Source organism: Chenopodium album, chromosome 23, assembly GCF_948465745.1.
Source record: "Chenopodium album chromosome 23, dcCheAlbu1.1, whole genome shotgun sequence".
In the NCBI taxonomy this organism is placed as follows: Eukaryota; Viridiplantae; Streptophyta; class Magnoliopsida; order Caryophyllales; family Amaranthaceae; genus Chenopodium; species Chenopodium album.
The window spans coordinates 4,197,138-4,216,734 of record NC_137856.1 but is presented as its reverse complement, the minus strand read 5'-3'; the positions used below and the strand labels follow the sequence as shown (position 1 = coordinate 4,216,734).

At 35.5% G+C, this 19,597-nt stretch overlaps 10 non-coding genes across 10 annotated transcripts; 7 read left to right on the top strand and 3 right to left on the bottom strand.

The window, feature by feature from the left end:
* Positions 1-3,806: 3,806 nt before the first annotated feature.
* LOC145609882 (U5 spliceosomal RNA) lies at positions 3,807-3,921 on the top strand. Its single transcript, XR_014106155.1, has one exon. It is a non-coding gene; the product is annotated as a U5 spliceosomal RNA (small nuclear RNA).
* A 7,620-nt stretch (positions 3,922-11,541) lies between these two features.
* On the top strand, positions 11,542-11,623 carry TRNAS-AGA (transfer RNA serine (anticodon AGA)). Its single transcript has one exon. It is a non-coding gene; the product is annotated as a tRNA-Ser (tRNA).
* Positions 11,624-11,973: 350 nt separating this feature from the next.
* On the top strand, positions 11,974-12,090 carry LOC145609894 (U5 spliceosomal RNA). The gene has a single exon (XR_014106165.1). It is a non-coding gene; the product is annotated as a U5 spliceosomal RNA (small nuclear RNA).
* Positions 12,091-13,050: 960 nt separating this feature from the next.
* Positions 13,051-13,206, top strand: LOC145609847 (U4 spliceosomal RNA). Its single transcript, XR_014106126.1, has one exon. It is a non-coding gene; the product is annotated as a U4 spliceosomal RNA (small nuclear RNA).
* A 494-nt stretch (positions 13,207-13,700) lies between these two features.
* LOC145609897 (U5 spliceosomal RNA) lies at positions 13,701-13,815 on the top strand. Its single transcript, XR_014106166.1, has one exon. It is a non-coding gene; the product is annotated as a U5 spliceosomal RNA (small nuclear RNA).
* A 1,032-nt stretch (positions 13,816-14,847) lies between these two features.
* LOC145609799 (U1 spliceosomal RNA) lies at positions 14,848-15,008 on the bottom strand. Its single transcript, XR_014106090.1, has one exon. It is a non-coding gene; the product is annotated as a U1 spliceosomal RNA (small nuclear RNA).
* A 1,132-nt stretch (positions 15,009-16,140) lies between these two features.
* LOC145609859 (U4 spliceosomal RNA) lies at positions 16,141-16,296 on the top strand. The gene has a single exon (XR_014106133.1). It is a non-coding gene; the product is annotated as a U4 spliceosomal RNA (small nuclear RNA).
* A 410-nt stretch (positions 16,297-16,706) lies between these two features.
* Positions 16,707-16,823, top strand: LOC145609898 (U5 spliceosomal RNA). The gene has a single exon (XR_014106167.1). It is a non-coding gene; the product is annotated as a U5 spliceosomal RNA (small nuclear RNA).
* A 591-nt stretch (positions 16,824-17,414) lies between these two features.
* LOC145609787 (U1 spliceosomal RNA) lies at positions 17,415-17,576 on the bottom strand. Its single transcript, XR_014106080.1, has one exon. It is a non-coding gene; the product is annotated as a U1 spliceosomal RNA (small nuclear RNA).
* Positions 17,577-18,106: 530 nt separating this feature from the next.
* Positions 18,107-18,303, bottom strand: LOC145609822 (U2 spliceosomal RNA). The gene has a single exon (XR_014106107.1). It is a non-coding gene; the product is annotated as a U2 spliceosomal RNA (small nuclear RNA).
* Positions 18,304-19,597: the final 1,294 nt, after the last annotated feature.

Sequence of the window (19,597 nt, the reverse complement as noted above, 5' to 3'; positions counted from 1 at the left end):
GGCTTTTAATAGACGAATTTGGCCCAAAAACCTTTAATTTGCTTTCATCATGAGAAGAGAGAGAAAGGGCGAAACCCTTGGCCGATTGTGGCGGTGTTGATGTCGGCGATTGTGGTGGTGTTGAAGTCAGCGATTGTGGCGGTGTTGATGTCGGTGATTGTGGTGGTGTTGAAGTCGGCGATTGTGGCGGTAGGTGTTGGTGATTTTCGATAAAAGGGAAAAAAAGAGGATTTTCGATAAGATGAAGAACAGAAGAAAGAGAACAGTACATAAGGAGCAAGGGAGAGAAGATAAGGTACGTAGCAGGGAAGAGAAGAGAAGGAGGAGCAGAAATAAAGAGAGAGAGAAGGGGGAGAGCAACTGAGAGAAGGAGAGCAGGAGAGAGAAGGGCGAGAGAAGAAAAAGGGGGCGGAAATACAAGTGGGTAAGGGCAGCGAGTTAGGGTTAATAAAAAAAATGGTTTTTTTTTTAAATATTATTCCAACGGAAAAATCCGTCGGAAATTTCCGACGAACTAAAATTCCGTCGGAAATGGAAATTTACGCACATATATTCCAACGGATTTAATTTCCGTCGGAAATTTCCGACGGATTTCCAACAGAATTGTTAAATCCGTCGGTATATTCCGACGAAACTAAAATCCGTCGAAAAATTCACTATTTCCGACGGAATTTAGTGTCCGTCGGAACAAATCCGTCGGAAATTGCCAGTTTTCTAGTAGTGTCAAGTTAAGTTAGACACAAAAGTGTTAGCCGTCATTCTCCCCAACAAACAATGGGATAGACAAAAGCTATAATCCTTTCTCCCACACAATATCGTTTCTCAAATATTAGGAATTCCATTACCAAGTAGCACAATTCTAGATATGCCGGTGTGGGGTCTCTCTTCCAGTCTGGCAATTTTACAATAAAGTCCGGCACACTACTAGAAAATAGCTGAATTCCGACGGGATGCTTCCGACGGACCCAATATATATTCCGTCGGAAAAAGGGAAACTTACGACGTATTTTTTATTCGTCGGAAATTTCCGACGAATTCATCAATTCCGTCTGAAATTGCCGACGAAATAAAATCCGTCGGAATTTTTGTATTTTCCGACGGAATTTTCCGTCGGAAATCACCTTTTCCGACGGATTTATAGTCCGTCGGAAGTTTCCATTTTTGCTACAAAACCCTAGATAAACTGCAACCCGCCTCTTTTCTCTTCTCCTCTACACTCCTCTCGTTCTCCTCTCTCTTCTCCCTCTATGTTCTTTTCTCTCTTGATCTCCTCTCCTCATCTCTCTGTCTTTCCTCTTCTCTCTGTTCTCTGATCTCTCCTCTCGATCCCTGTACTTCCCCTCTTTCGACCACACCACACCACGTCATCAACAACAACAACACCGTCATCAACAACACACCAACGACATCAACAGCAACTAACCACTGACATCAACAACAACAAAGGTTAACTACTTGAAAGGTTTTTTAGGCCAAATTCGGCCATGAGAAGCCTAGATCTAGACTTTTCATGGACGAATTTGGCCTTGTTAAACCGTTTCCGTGGTGAAATTCGAAGCATATTTCAATTTAAGGTATGTTTTATGTTTTAATTTTTGATTTTTTTTCGATTTTTTTTTTACATATGGATTTCGGTGGTGGTGGTGGTTCGTAGTGGCTGTGAGATCTGGGCTTAGGTGGGGTCGGGTTCGGTCGGGTCTGGGTTAGGGTTTGGGTGTTTAGGTGGGTGGATCTGGGTATGGGTGAGGATGGGGTTTGATTAGTGTTCGGTCAGGGTGAGGGTAAGGTGGTGGTGGTGCTGTGGATAGGTTAGGGTGGTTGTGGTGGTGGTGATGTGGATCTAGCCCATCTAGGTATGGGTGGATCGGAGGTGGTGCTGTGGATAGGTTAGGGTTAGGAAGTGGGTGTGGTTGGGGTTGACAGGGGTGTTTTGGGTGGTTGGAGGTGGTGATACGCCGTGCCGGTGGTGGCGCGGTGTATTTTTTTTAATTTCTTGAAATTGTTTTACGACGGAATTTCCGTGGGAAATTTCCGACCAAATTCTAAATTCCGTCGGAAATTTCCGACGGACTTTGCCTGTGCCAAAACTTGTCTCACGACGGAAAATTCCGTCGGAATTTCCGTCGGAATAGTGTTTCCGACTGAAATTTCGTCGGAAAAGGTCATTTTTCCTACGAACGCTTTTCCGACAACCATTTCCGACGGATTTTAAGGTGTTTTCGACAGAATTTTTCCGTCGAAAATGGGCCTATTTCTAGTAGTGGCACATGGCTTGCCCATAATCTTGATCTTGATGATAAATGGGAACATCGTTGGATATGAAAATTAGATATCCCTCCTAAGCTCCAAATTTTCTTTTGGCAAATTATTCATAATATTTTGAGCGTTCGTGATATCCTTCACAAAAGAAACGTAATTCCTTATAGTGATTGTGGTCTATGTAATGTTCATAGTGAAATGGTGAATTGAACCATCTCTTTCTCTATTGCATACGTTCTAAAGATCTTTAGAACCATACTTTAATTAAGAATTGGTTGGATTGCACAATTCCCTACACTGATTTAGCTAGCACTTTTATGCTTAAAAAAACACAAACTAACTATTAGTAATTTTATCTTCCTTATTTGGAGTATTTGGAAACGTTGTAATTCTATAATTTTCGCCAAGAACTCTTGATATCCCTAGAATTTACCACCGAGCGCAATTAGCATTCAATGAGTGGCACTACAAAATTCTCACTAATACCTTTTCTTCATCGAGATCTCCTGTTCGGAGATCCTCATCTACTCCCATCCTCTTTCTCATTCTCCAACAAACACTATCATGGTTTCCTGGGAGGCGCCACCAACAAAGTTCTACAAATTCAATTTTGACGGTTCAGTTCTAAACAAGTCAGCAGCAATAGGGATCCTCATTAGAGACAACAGTGTTACAGTTTTAGCAACTCGCGCTTTCAACCTCGGCACCACCAAGGTTTTCATAACAGAGGTCATGGCTCTTCATAAAGGCATTTAGCTCTTGATCGAGTGTGGGATCAAAAATATTATTATTAAAGGTGATAATTAATCTTTCGGTTATCAATTGCGTTAAAGGCATATGGTCAACACCATGGCAAATTGATCATATTGTTAAAGACATTTGTTCTCTTCTTCGCAAATTCGATAACTGGAGCATTCGTCATATTTTTCCGGTGGCAAATTAAGCAGCAGATTGGATAGCAAATGTTGGTCATTTAGTTAGTAATAGTATGGATATTGTTCCTTGTAATTATTCTTCTTTATTTCCCATCCTTTCGCATTAGAATTTCCGGTCATGAGGAGGGTTTGCTAATGTTTTTTTTTTTTTTTTTTACCATTGGTATTATAAAAAAAAATTAATAAAAATAATAATAAAAAAAAACTACAAATTATTGTATTACGATATTATTTTGAATTTTTTTTTTTTTTTTTTGAAAGTTGTTTTTCTAAGCTTTTCTTTTACAAGATTATTGTAATCTTTAAAACAAGTAGTCCTTATGGGTCTTTTCATGAACTTAAAGGTATTTATTGTTTGTCATTTATAAGATACCTTAATAACTCACCACCAATGATTTTTTTTTTCTATACTATAATCCAAATTCAACTCAACTCAGATTTTATACCTTCCCATTTGAGTATAGTGGGTTAGAGATCACATTCAAACCCCCAATACTAAAGACTAAAGAGCAATATCCCCAAAATCAGATTAGTCCCACATGGACCAGAAGTAAGAACGAAGCTAAGAAACTGTTATAAATAAAGTTTGCCTCACTGGTGTATTACTCACGCAGCCATGCAGTGAGCACAGAGCGAACTATTCTTTCGCCTTTTACTAAAGAATACCGTGTGCTCGCTGCATTTAGTGGCATACGTTTATTTTTGAAGGGAGTTCGTCATAAGACCTCCCAGCAAATCCAGTTTTAACTTTCTTCATTTTCTTTGATTATATTAACAAACCAATTGACAAATTTATTGTTGTAAAAAAATTAGTCAAATACCTATAAGTTGGCTTAGGTGGTTAGAATTTATTGATTCTAAACAGCTAAACTTTTAGTTGGTATCATGGTATGTTCTCATAATTTAAACACCATTAAAATTAACAATTGCGTGTTATAGTAGAATGTTTAGATAGCTAGGCTATCCCCTTGCTATTGTAGTACATGTTAATTATTTGATTTCCGGGAATATGATACTACTTTATTACATCATGTAGTCATTTGTGGAGTTTTGGATGTAACAAGATTACAAGAGAGGCAACTATTCTAGCCACGGTCACGGAGCACCCAAGGTGATGCATGCAAAACATTTTGTTAGTACGTCTAGCATTTTCTACTTGCGGCAGTACGTTCCATGGGTTAAATTAGACCGTCATGATCATCGCTTACCCCTCATGCTCCTCGTAAAAAGATGTTATGACTCGTGTGGATGCGCCCTGTGACCGAGCATGACCATCATGATTCATGAGCATGGAGCATGCTATCATAAAAATGTTAATACTACCTCCGTTAACTAAAATTTGCAACAAAGAAATATTTTCTTTTTTTTTAACAAAAGGAGGAGATATATAGATTAAAAGGCTATAGCCTTAATATTTACAACAAACATCATAAAGTTTTCACATAGGAAGCTGATGTTACTACAAAAGATTATAAAGTTATTCTTAACCTTCCCCCCATTGCTAACTAAACTCCTAAGGAGTTGAATATATACAACATTTACATACCCAAAAGTGATCCACATTCATAACTATTAACCCAAAAGACTGCAGAAATCCAAAACGAAGAGTTCCTGAACATCAGTTTTGCTGATTAGATGAAGAAGCAGTGCGCACTTGTTCCTTCTCCACCTCATATAACTCTGAGACACAATCAGGAACTAGGTAATGAGTCTTGTACCCAACAGCATATCCCTTCCAAAGACAACAAGACGGTGAGCTAGTTCGTTTCTTTCACGAGGTACATGAGTAATCACAGCAACTTCAAAGTTTCTCAGAACAGCAGCCACATCACAGATTGCTGCTGCTAACTCATGATGAGGATTCGGTCCAGTTGCCAGGAGCATATTGCGAAGGGCCTTTGCATCAGTTTCAACAATGACTTTCTTTAACCTCAAATCCTCCGCAATTGACAAGCCATCATTCAAGGCATAAAGTTCAGCCAGAAAAGGAGAAATTGAATCGTATTTGCATGAGAATCCAACATACCAAGTTCCATCTGATCTCCTAATTACCCCTCCACCTGAAGAGACAGCAGAATTTAACCAAGCTCCATCCGTGTTAATTTTGAAGTACCCATCTCGTGGAGCCTCCCAGTTAGAACTCGAACCAACCTTACTCTTTCCTTTCTTAATGCTTGAATCCTGTAAAAGTCCATTGGAAAGTTTAAAATCAAAGAAAAATTTATTAAAGATAGATATAGGACCCATTATTTTCTCTTCAAAAATACAGGAGTTCCTATGAAGCCAAAGATGCCATAAAGCAGTAACAAAAATCAACCTCCATTTTTTATCCAAACCAAGATTGTAATTTATCCAAATATTCCAAGAAGAGTTTTTGAATATATTGAAATTAAAATTTTTTGGAAGATAAACTTTGGCAAATATATCATTCCATAAAATAGAAGAACAAAAACAATCTCTAAAAACATGAATATGGGATTCCGATTCCAAAGAACATCTAGTACAAATAGGAGAGATTAAGGGCATATAATTAGACAAAGACTCAGCCACCGGTAAAATTTCATGAGCACAATTCCATAAGAACATTCTATATTTAAAGGGGGCTTGAATTTTCCAGATATTCTTCCAAGAGTTAATATTATTGGAAACAGTACACTTTCCCTTTAAAAGAAAATTATAAGCTGATCTAACATTAAAATTCCCATCCTTACTTAAATCCCACGTAATGAAATCCTCCATTACAGTACGTTTAGGTAAAGGGGTGGCTTTAATTAAATTGATAATATTAACAGGAAGAAGATGCTCAATCTCATCAAGAAACCAACATTTGTTCCTTATAATACTAGAAACCTTCCAACAAATCATATATGAAGGAATAGGATTTATGATCACATCCTTTAAAGGAGCATTACCAACCCAATGATGATTCCATAGAGACGTAGAAACACCATCACCTATACCAACTCTAAGACCCGAGGCAAGCAATTCTCTTCCTTTCAGAATATCTTTCCAAATTTGAGAATGATTAGGACTACTATGACAATCAAAAAGACCCTTTTTCTTCAAATATTTCTCATTAAAAATCCTAACCCATAACTTATAAGGCTTAGTCAAAATGTTCCACCCTAACTTAGCCATAAAGGCAATATTCCACAATCTCAACCTTCTTATTCCTAATCCTCCAATTTGCATAGGTTTAGTAACATGATTCCAATTTATTCTAGTTGAATATTTAGTTTTATCAACTTTATTCCACAAGAATTTCCTACAACTTCTTTCAATATCATCACAAATAGAAACAGGAAGAATACTAGTTTGCATCAAATAAACAGGAAAAGCAGAAAGCACAGACTTTACCAAGGTACACCTACCTGCCAAGTTTAATAACTTGGATTGCCATCCTTTAATCTGATTGAAAGTTTTATCAAGCAAACCGAAATAATCACGTTTTTTCAGTTTATTAGGGTGAATTTCAACTCCTAAATATTTACCAAATGAGGTAGTAGAAGTGAAATCAAACTCTGTGACTATATCTTTTCGAATATTATGATTCATTTTTCTTGGAAAAATAGCAGTAGATTTGCTTTGATTAACTCTCAATCCTGAAATGTCTCCAAAATCTTGCAGAACTTGCATGATTATTTGGATATTATTTTTAGAAGCTTGACCAAAAAGGAAGACATCATCAGCATAAAATATATGAGACAAGGAAATTGACTTAGTTACCTTAATTGGCTTCCAAACTTTTTGATTAACTTTTTCTTCTATCATGAGAGATAACCTCTCCAAACACAACACAAATATATAAGAAGACATAGGGTCGCCCTGTCGGATACCTCTAGTTGGCCTAAATTCCTGGGTTATTTCACCATTCCATAAAACCGAAATTTGAGGTGAAGTAATGCAAAACATGATAAGCTTAACAAAATTCATCGGAAAATTAAAACCAATTAAAGTTTCCTGAATAAAATTCCACTCAAGGCTATCATAAGCCTTAGTCAAATCAAGTTTTAATGCCATAATATTTTTTCCAACCCTAGCCTTATGGAAAATATGTGACATTTCTTTGATAATGATCACATTATCCTCAATTCCCCTTCCTTGGATAAAGCTCGATTGAAGAGGACTGACCAAATGATTTAGATGAGAACGGATATTGCTTGAAATAATTTTAGTTATTAATTTATACACAGTGTTACAAAGCCCTATAGGTCTAAATTGAGTTAGATTTTCTGGTTTTTCAATTTTAGGAATTAAAGAAATATAAGACTTGTTAATATCCGAATTAAAAGAACTATATAAAAAACTATCAGCACAAACCTTATGAAGAATAGAACCCAAAGAATCCCAATGAGCCTGGAAAAATTTCGGTTGAATGCCATCGGGGCCAGGACACTTCATAGGTTCCATGCTAAAAAGACTTATACGAACCTCATCCAAACTCGGAACAAAATTAGTCAAAATATTATTTTCACTTATCGACAATTTATTAAAAGGATGAAAATTACCAGAACCTCCTCTATTAATAATTTTCGATTGGAAAATATTATGATAAAATTCAGTAGCCATCTTCTTCAAGATCGAATCATCACTGATCCAATTTCCAGTTGAATCTTTAAGGCAAAGAATTTTTCCTCTACTCTTTTTAATTTTGGCTATAATGTGAAAATATTTCGTATTTAGATCACCATTTTTGCGCCAATCAATACCCGCCTTTTGTGCCCAAATAATTCTCTCCTTATCATAAATTTCCTTTAAATCCTTAAGAAGATTCTTTTCCAAATTAATGAGAAAATTCGAATGTTTATTAGCCAAAAATTTTTGAATACCTCCGATTCTAGCTAATAACCTATCTTTTTTATATTTCAAATTTCCAAAGATATTATGATTCCACTCTTTAATTTTATTCTGAAAATTTTGCATGCCTAAAATATAATCATCAAAAGGTTCAAGCCAGTTATTTACAAAAAATTCTTTAAAATTTGGGTGAGATAACCAAACCTCCTTGCAACGTAAAGGAAAGGAGCCATTAACTATAGGGTTATCACAACTTATTAAAATTGGAGAATGATCAGAATAAGTAAATGGAAGATGAAATACCTTAGTATGCGGGAATTGTTCCACCCAAGCAGCATTACCAAGAGCTCTATCCAAGCGTTGCCTGATCAAAGTTGCTCCTTCTCTAGCGTTACTCCAAGTGAACGGATTACCATTAGAACCCATATCAAAGAAACCCGCAGCATTGGTGAAATTGTTCAAGTCACGACATTGAGCATGCCTAAACGCCCTGCCTCCAAACTTCTCAGATTGAGAAGTAACCTCGTTTAAATCCCCAAACAGCAACCACGGAGTACTAGGAGGAGGAAGGTCCTCTTGCATGTCCCTCCACATCTCATGCCTTTCCTTTTTCGTGGACGGAGCGTGCATCCCAGTAATTAAAGCTTCTTTGTTCAAATTTTTAAAGTGAAAAAGGGCATGAAAAAAGGAAAAATCCTCTTTAAAATCAGCAATATCAACAACATTTTTCCAAAAGAGCCATATACCACCCCTTTTATCATTAGCCTCAATTGCCTTAAAATCATGAAAACCCAATTGCAACATAACTTGTCTAGCCCTTAAATCATCTGATTTAGTTTCAAGGAAAACAAATACATCAGGATGGTGAATGTTTACCAAATGTCTTGCATGCGGAATAAACTCATCTCTACAAGCTCCCCTAACATTCCATAGAATAAACTTCATCTTCAAATTAGGAAGTGGCCTCTGAAGAGTGACCGAAGGACGATCATTCGGCTGTGGGTTCGGAGGAAGATAGTACACTTCCCAATCCCTCCAAAATGCATCCATCCCTATCGGAAGTACATCCTCTAGGGATAATGGAGTCATCTGTGCCACAATCTCTCTCGGCCCCTGTAAAAACCGATAATACCTTATCTGTAACTGCATCCCCACCACCGCCTCCTGAGATATGAACGTTGCGATAAGGCGATTTGCCATATTTTGACCTCTGGTTTCTAATCGCAAGTGAAAAACAGGGATTCTTCTTGGAATTTGAAAGGGGAAGGTACGATCCCTTTCCTCCGCCCTTAGAATTGATAGTGCTTCCTGCTTCCTTTTCAAAGCATCCAACAATCTCACCGCTCCGGTGAGTTCCGTCGGAGATCCCGGCCTTTTCTTGATCAAGAGAGTCTTTATCATCGGGGAGGTTGGGAACAATTGAAGCGTTTTCGCCTTCGACCCTGAGCTTGCTCCCTGCTGCAATTCGTAAACTGGAATGCCCTGAAGAATTGGCTCCTTCCCCTGAGATTGAGCATTGTGATCTTGATTCGAGACCTTTCGTCTCTGATAAGTTATTATGGGAAGTATTTGAGGAGTTGAGTTCTGGTTTTGATCTTGCATGGCTAGAATTTTGAGAGTCTAAATTGTTTAATTGGGAATCCGAATTGAAGTCTAATATATGTGAAGAAGAGGAAATATCCTCTGTTGCTATTCCACCAAGAGCAGAGAGAGCAGCTGAAATCAATGGCTCAGATTGATTATCAAGTTGCATTGCATCCAAGTGTTCACTTGAGAATGACACCTTATCATTAATGCCATTTGATTCTTCCAATTTTTTACTTGGAAATTCATCCACCATCATTACCTCTAATTCTTTAGAATCACTACAAACTGCCTCTGATTCTGTAATTAGAGCCGATTTATTAGTAGTAATTACAGTACTAATAGTTTCATTAGGCAAGATAGCATTATTCACTTTGTTTGAAATCAACTCATCTAAATCCTTTATACATTCAGGATTAGTACTAATTTTTTTATCTACTTCTTTTTTTTTATAAACTAAAGGATTTTTATTTGAGTTAAATCCTTTTTTATTATTACAATTATCAACAGCATTCAACTTATTATTCTGATAAATATTATTATCAACTCTAGCTTTAGAATTAACTTTAGGAATATTGTTAACATTTTTTTTGCTATTCCTATCCGCCAACTTAGGATTGGGCTTCCTTTTATTAGAGACCAAAGTCCATGGGCCCAAATCCCCCTGAGAATCATTTTCAGCCAACACCTCAAAAGAGTTAGAGTTTGAATGAGAGCCAATCAAAATATTGGGCTTAGATGGTAGAGACTTATCAACTTGAGGCCCAATAGTCAAAACTGAATTGGAAGAAACATTCTTGGATAACAAATCAGTTGTAGTAGAAGAAGAAGTCAAATTGGAATTCTCATTCTTCTTAGCTTGCTGTCTTGCAGTATCTGACTCACCCCCAACAACACCAACTTTGTTCAACATGCAAAGAGATTGAACATGGCCCACCTTGCCACAAGTAAAACACAAATTGGTAATATTTTCATAAGAAATTGTTTGCCACGCGCCACCTATCCAAACCTTTGACACCAAAGGTTTGTTAAGATCTATTTCAATACAAACTCTGGCATACCTTCCCCTTGTAAGCCTATCAGTTGCATAATCAACACGAATTGGAGTTCCAGCCAATTTGGCTATCTGAAATAGAGCCGATTTATCAAAATACTCCACAGGAAGTTCAGTGAATCTAATCCACACCGTCATTTTATCAAATGGATTCTCCGAAGCTCTGAAATTTGGCCTCCATTTAGTCATCATTAGGTAATGATCGAAAACAAACCAAGGACCACCAAACAAAGCTCTTTCATAATCATCCTCCATAGTAAAACGAAACAGGAATACGTTATGACCAAGATCTATTGCTTCTAATCCCCCCTTTACCTTCCACATAATGCGAGCTCGATTAAGCATAAAAGCAGGACGAATAGATGCACCCAAGCAGTTACCCATTAAAGTCAAACTCCATGGTTTCCTCAAACGCTCCAAAGTTAATTTATCAAAACTAACTGATAAATTTGTATCAGGGCTTAAGTCCTCTTCTTGAGTCCATTCAGTTGAAGTAGCAACAATCTTTCGTGCTTCCTCAAACCACTGAGAAGAAGTAGCAACAACCTCCCTAAAACTAGCCATAGAAAGAGGCTTTTGAATTAAATCTACCATATCCTCATCATGGGGATGAGGGGGGTCAGGTGGATTTGTAGAATCCACCATTATAAACTACTTAGAGCAGAGAACTGAAGAGAAAAAACACTTCCTTTCTAGAGAGAGAAAACTAGAGAGAGAAGAGAGAAACTTTTGAATTAAATCTTCAAAGAAATATTTTCTTTGTTGCAAATTTTAGTTAACGGAGGTAATAAAAAATGTCCTGTCAAAAAAAAAAAAAAAATTAATTAAAAAAAAATTATAATTAAAATGTCATGATTATCATCTTTAACCGAAATTGATTATACAACTATATCACCAGTTTTCACCAATGTTGTGGACGTGCCGGAGTGGTTATCGGGCATGACTAGAAATCATGTGGGCTTTGCCCGCGCAGGTTCGAATCCTGCCGTCCACGCTTTTTTTATAACTTTTATCTAGTTTTCCCATGGGCAAAATCATTAGTTAACTTTTTATTTTTTTTTTTTTGTGCAAAATTACGGCATAAACTTTTCAACTATATTTATGATACAAAGTACGGAGTAGCAGAATACACATGTTTAGTGAGTTGGTGACACTTAATCGAGTTATTGTATTCCGTTTCTAAATATGTGACTTGCGAAGTATTATACTCGACCATCATTTTTTCGCTACTTACAATCTGTAAGTATTTCGAAATTAGTCCCACATGCATGGACCAAAAGAAAGAACCAAGCTAATTAAGAAACTAGTATAAATAAGTTCGCCTCATCTATGAAGTATTCACGCAGCCACGCAGTGAGCACAGAGCGAACTATTCTTTCGCCTTTTACTAAAGAATACCGTGTGCTCGTTGCCTTTAGTGGCATACGTTTATTTTTGAAGGGAGTTCTTTGATAGATCTCCTAGCAAAAAAGTTTAAATTTCATTCATTATTTAAATACTTCGTATTAAAAGACTGATATATCCCCTATATTAATTTAAAAAAACTCTAATTGCTAATACAATACTTGATTGTTAAGTTAATGATAATTAATTGACATGTGGGTTACTCAATGAAACAATATGGGCCACTCGATTACTAATATAGGGGTTATTCGGTTTGTTGTAAAAGTTACCTTGTCAATGTTTTAGGATACGGTTACTCAACAAGTATTTAAGGGGCTACTCTATCAGCATTACAAGGATTACGCACTTCATTTTTTATAAAAGCGGCCACATAAAAACACATTGATTGACTAATCACGTAAAGTGTAAGATGGATTGGATTATTGACATTGATGACATACACGTGTTGGATATTAGGCAGTGTTTGATATACTTTTATTATGTGTTTAGATAATAAATTTACTTGAAACTTTTTTTTTTTTTTTTAAAAAAAAAAAACTACTGGTAATATTTACTTGAACTTACTTAGATGTAAATAAAGATGATTTGGGAGAATGGGAGGAATGGTGAAGGAATTCCCTCACCTATTGCCATTAGTGAGGATTGAACCGTTGCCCTTAGTGAGGAATATACCATTGGAAAGAGTTTTCCTTTCAACTACGCCAATGTATAAATAGAGTAGCTGGTTTTTAAACTTAGATTTACAACACTATAAACTCTCAATCTTCAAATTAAAAATAATACACTCACTTAATTGTTCTTATTAAATAATTAAGTACTTATAGGATAAGGGTAGAGCTGGTACTTATAGTTTAGAAGCTCAAGGGTCCTCAACTATGCAGATATACAAAACGGTTAAAGCTATATTTATAGTTTTGGTATTAATGAGGTTCTTATTCTTGTCCCATATCATATATTTTAAGACATTGACAACCAATGACACTAGTATATAAGCGAAAACTCTGGAAAATAATAGTCATCTTTGCGCTTGGGGCAATGACGCAGCTAGTGAGGTATTAACCGAGGCGCGTCAATTGCTGGTTGAAAACTATTTCCAAACCCCCTCTTCGGCCTCGGCTTTGACCGTGGCCGATGAGAATTTCTGGAAGGGCTCTCTTTTCCTAGGGAAAAGCTCTACAATTCATAGTAACAAATATTTTTGGAGAATAGTTTTAGAAGATAAACCGGCCGTTAACAATTTTTATTAGCCTTTAACTAAATCAGTCGATAATAGCCTAGTAGGAATCATGTTTAGACAATCATCACATCGTAATGAGAACTATATATGTGAATGAAGTAGAATTTTCAAAGTTCGTATAATCGTATTTGTCTACTGCTTATTATGGAGACTGGATATGTGTTTTCACACATGCTTTTTAGATCTTTCATCAAAAGATTTGGATCAATTAGAATTGAAAAGCAATAGCATGAGCTTGCTATTTTAGGTAAAACGTCCCTCTGCTATGGAAGTTGGTATGGTTGATTAAAAGCTGAAAAACGACTACTGTTGCGTAACTAATGATTTGAAAAAAACTAAGTAGAATACTAAGATTAGTCCCACATGGACTAGACTAATGATTGAAGCTAAAAAACTGGTTAAGTTCGCCTCATTTCTATAATCTTCACGCAGCTACGCAGTGAGCACAGAGCGAACTATTCTTTCGCCTTTTACTAAAGAATACCGTGTGCTCGCTGCATTTAGTGGCATACGTTTATTTTTGGAGGGGGTTCATTTACAGAGCTCCCGGCAAATCAAGTTTAAAGATCTGGCAACAGTCTAATGTGAAACTGAGCTGAGTAAAATAATGTGTAATGTGAGTGAAATGTGTTAGCTTACTCACCAGTCACTCCGATCATTACTGTGCAATAGAATTGCGATATCATCTCAAAGATCGGTCTCTCATTCCAGACGTCCACCCTATGGAGGTGTGTAAAGTATATCATAATTATCATCATTAGATACTGTTTATAGTGTGTAATCCCTTGATTTATTCATTTAGTTTGATAGTCATAGTATATCCCTCACTCTTAGCTATTGATTTATTCATTTAGATTAATAGTCAAAGTATATCCCTCACTCTTAGCTAATATACATAGTCAAATACTCATAGAATCACTTTAATGTAATTAAGCTTTCTCATAAACGAAGTGAAATGTTTGTGCCAAATTTTACATGCTGGTCAAATTGCCTCAAATGAATTGAAATAGATGATCACTATACTTGTTCTTGACCGCAATTTAGAGATTTTTTGTACAAGGTAACTAGGTAAATCACTATAATTCTTTCTTCTCCTTTTTTTGGTTGCACAGAACCATTTCATATTGTTTCAAAATAAAAGGTAAATCATAACCTCTCCGTTCAAATCTGGTATGATTCATGGAAATGCCAAATTAGGTATCAAGCATGACTAAAAGCCATGTTGTTCAAATAGTTTTCACATAGATGTTTTATAAAGTTCTTATTTTGACTTTGTTGTTATAACTGCAAATTCTAACTGAAGAACTTTGCGAAGGGGAGGATATATGTAATAAATAGCAAATTACCCACCTTTGTTCTTAAATCACTTCCATATTACTTCCGTATTTTGATAGTTAGGCTCCAATATCTCTCTAGTCTTAAAACATTCCTGATAGATGCATTAAAGAAAAGTTTTTATGTAGCTAATATAATTCATCAAAGAAAAGGTAATATGATCGAGACATTTCTACCAAAATTTTAAGCAAAAGTTTCGTTACAAAAAAAATAAAAATTTTAAAATTTTAGAGTAGAAATGGATAGAGGCCGCGCGAACGCAGGCCTCCACTATCACAAATTATGACGTAGACTCTCCCACTTGGGGAGATCTTAAGCTGATGCGCTTACGAAGTGCAATGGAAGCCATCACCCTAGGCCATGAGTCTTCTTGATCGCTCATTGACCCCGTCCAGGTAAGTAATTTTTCCGATGTCACTCAATTCCTTCTTATACTGGATTGTTCTCATTACCTTTGTTGCTTCTCAATGTGGGATAATTTATCAAAGTAATTTATCAACGGAAATGTTAGAGGTGGAAATTAGATTGCTATAGGCGTCCAAGTTAGGAGGAGAAAAATTTAAGGAATTAAATAAAAGGGACATATGTTACGAAAGATAGGGAGATAGGGATACATTATCCTTATATTGTATGTTGGAAGGAGTGCCCGAGCCAGAAAATATAATTCGGAGGGACAAGTTTTATATATTCAATAATTCAACAAAAAATCACAAGAAAAAATAGCATGTTAATTTTTTAATATTAGAATCGCACACATATGACAAGTATTTCTATACGGCAAAAAGAAAAAATTGTAAAAAGTTTCATTGCATTTTATAAAAATTATCTAACAAAGAACTAAATTTTCATTTGTAACTCCCGGTCCTAGGTTATGTAATCCACTAACTGATGCATATATATAAATCAATTAGTCCTTAAGCAAATTCACAATAGATATGGAGGTACTTAGATTACATTTGTAAAAAATAAGTGCAACTTTCTTTGAATTGTCAAATTTCTACTATGTATTCCTAAGACCAAGAGAACAAATGACCCTCACAAAACAAGCCCAACCACCAAACCAAACTTATCTTTGGAATAAAATAGGTATGAATAATGGATATATATAGTATATTTATCATATTAATTCTTAAATGAACCCGATTCACACTAATTTATTGTGGATTACTAATATTAGAGAAACTATGGTTGTTTTATTAATAAAAAAAGGTCACTATAATAAAAATGAATAACTTTTGTATACATCCGGTGTACAGTAATTTACTGTACATCAGGGGTCACTTTTTATTAAGTTTAGGGTCACTTTTACAATTTTTTGGGTAACTTTTATCAGTAAAGCATAAACATTTCGTAACTTTTATTTATGTCAGGATAACTTTTATTCATATTAGGATAACTTTTGTTCATTTTAGGGGTAACTTTATAACGGATGAGGAACTAATGAGGAACTTATTCTTTTCCCATATCATATAGTTTATGACATACACAACCAATGACACTAGTATATAAGAGAAAACTCTGGGAACACAATACTCATCTTTGCGCTTGGGGCAATGACGCAGCTAGTGAGGTAATAACCGAGGCGCGTCAATTGCTGGTTGAAAACTATTTCCAAACCCCCTCTTCGGCCTCGGCTTTGACCGTGGCCGTTGAGAATTTCTGGAAGGGCTCCTTTTTCTTAGGGAAAAGCCTTACAATTCATAGTAACAAATAATTTTGGAGAATAGGATTAGAAATTAACCCTGCCGTTAACCATTTTTATCTATATCTGCTTATTATGGAGAAAAAAAGATTATCAATTAGGATTCAAATAATACGATCGACAATTTTCGGTAACTGACTGAAAAGCAATAGCGTGAGCTTGCTATTTAGATAGTCAAATGTGAAATGTCCCTCTGCTATGGGGTTTGGTATGGTTGTTGATTAAGAGCTGAAAGGTACCAAATAAAAATTTAATAAATAAATAGAAAAAAAAAATGATTAAAATGAAACTAAGCAGTTTTCTCTAGGGAAAAAAAACTAAGTAGATTAGTCCCACATGGACTAGATTGATGATTGAAGACATAAAACTGGTATAACAAGTTAGCCTCATATCTGTAATCTTCACGCAGTGAGCACAGCGCGAACTATTCTTTCGCCTTTTACTAAAGAATACCGTGTGCTCGCTGCATTTAGTGGCATACGTTTAATTTTGGAGGGAGATCATCTACAGAGCTCCCAGCAAATCTAGTTTTTAAAATGCGGCAACAAAGTAAATCTGAAAAAAGAGTAAAAAATATGCGTTAAATATATGCGGCAACAAAGTAATCTGAAAATGAATAAATGATCACTAGTACTTGGTCGTGATTTAGAGATTGTTGGTATAGTCATAACTTCTCCATTAAAATGTGGCAACAATAAATCTGAAAACCGAGTGAAATATATGCGTTAAATTTCCTTGTGCCTCAAATGAATAGATGATCACTATACTTGTATTTGGTCGTGTTTAGTGATTGTTGGTAGTCATAACTTCTCCATTCAAATCTGGTATGACTCGTGTAAATGCCGAATTAGGTAGCTGTTCAAATCCTACGGTTGAACGGTTCACATTAAAGTTTCTTATTTTTACAACTCTAAGCTGAAGATAGGGGGGGATACCTCACCACCTACGTTCTCAAATCACAGCTAGAAGAATGATATGTACTTGACATAGTCTAAAACTAAAAATATGCATTTATGGTCAAAGACATTTCTGATAAAATTTTCAGCAAAATCTTATTTTTGTTTGAAAAATAGAAAAACTAAGCTTAAATTTTAAGAATAGAAATGGATAGAGGCCGCGCGAACGCAGGCCTCCACTGACACAAATTATGACGTAGACTCTCTCCACTTGGGGAGATCTTAAGCTGATGCGCTTCCTAAGTGCAATGGAAGCCACCACCCTAGGCCATGAGTCTTCTTGATCACTCATTGACCCCGTCCAGGTAAGTAATTTTTCCAATGTCACTCAGATCCTTCTTATACTGGATTCTTCGCAATACTTTTGTAGCTTATCAATGTGGGATAAAGCATAAAATTCTTCGTATCAAAGTAGTAATTCAATTCAATTCAATTCGTTCTTTACAATTTTTCATATCATAAATGGAAAGGTTAGTGTGGAGTTTAGACCGCTTGGTTTCATATAAGGATTTATTTTTGTTTGGTATTGTTATACTATGTACATGTAATATTGCAATTAGATATATACTTGCGTTAAATATCGTTTAGTACTTCCAAGTTTCAACCTTTTTCACAAACCATTCATAAACTATAGCCTCTTTAACGAATCAATTTTGAATTGATCTCACCTTGAAGAAAACTGTGACTTGAGAAGGATCATACAATGTAGAAAGGAAAAACAAATTAGTCCCACCCAAACAGGACAAATGTATGGATATTAACAACTTCAATCACATTCACCATAAATACATGTTATCACTCTTTGTGACAGACTAAATCAACAACAGATTTGGCTTAAATTTGGTGGGGTGCGCCAGGCCTTTGCTATAGTGCAACGCATAGACGACGCTTAAGGATCCAGATAGCAAGCTACCGTGATGGATTCTCCCCCTTAAAAAATAAATTTAATATCGTTGTGAGTCATTGACTCACGTATCAGATATTAAACTGATAAGAACAGATACTACACTTGATCTTAGCCAAAAGGCCGAGAAAGGTATGCTTTGATCTTTTGCTCAACCCTAGTTTTATACTCTCACTTAAGTGACATCTCCATCTTTCCTTATTACTGGTCAATGTGGGAGAAATGATTTGTATTAGTATTTCATGCGTAATTGAAAATTTAGTGATTTTAAGTAACCATTAGACTAGTTCCCGTCATAAAAAAATAAAATAAAAATAACCATTAGACTAGTTACTTTTTTCTTTTGTGAAAATTTAGTGATTTTAAGTAACCATTACACTAGCTACCTTCTTCCTTCATTAGACTAGCTACCTTCTTCTTTTGTGAAAATTTAGCGATTTTAAGTAACCATTAGACTTGTTTCAAAAAAAAAAAGTAACCATTAGATTTGCTACCTTCTTCTTTTTTGAAAATTTAGTGATTTTAAGTAACCATTAGACTAGCTACCTTCTTTTTTTGTGAATATTTAGTGATTTTAAGTAACCATTAGACTAGCTAGCTACCTTCTTCTTTTGTGAATATTTAGTGATTTTAAGTAACCATTAGACTAGCTACCTTCTTATTCTCTGAATATTTAGTGATTTTAAGTAACCATTAGACTAGCTACCTTCATCTTCTGTGAAAATTTAGTGATTTTAATTAAGTGACCATTAGATTAGCTACATACCTTCTTTTGGGAAAATTTGGTGAATTTAAGTAACCATTAGAACTAGCTACCTTTCTTCTTTTGTGAAAATTTAGTGATTTTAAGTAACAGTTAGACTAGCTACTTTCTTCTTTCATGCGTAATCCACCTCAACTTTTTTTTTGGACGAAACCTTCACATTATTATCAATTGTTGTTTGGCTCACTACATCAGCTCGTTACTTTAAGGGATAATGATCTATATTTTACGAGATTGTTATATATCCTCTACCCCAACGCCTAAATTATCAATCGGGGGTGACAAACACTGGGGAGTTTTTGCCCAATTAAACCAATACGAAGTATTATATTATAGGGCTAAGTAACAACTAACAAGTAACAACTATACTTATATTATACTACCCTCGTTATAAATTATTGCAATGATTTGACATAAAGTGACTAATCGTTACAATTAATCTAAAACGGAGGTAGTAGTTGAAATTTGCTTTGTTAACTTCACATGTAAACCTGTCACATCAATTAAATCAAGCTAGCTCGAAACAAAGCCATTGATAGCTCTCAATAATTATTGTGGTGAGCCAAAATTAACGTAGTTCAATAAATAGTAGTATTAGTTTGGTCCATAAAAAAAATTATGCACAAAATATTGAAGACGTTGCGTATACATGATCCACACATAATTG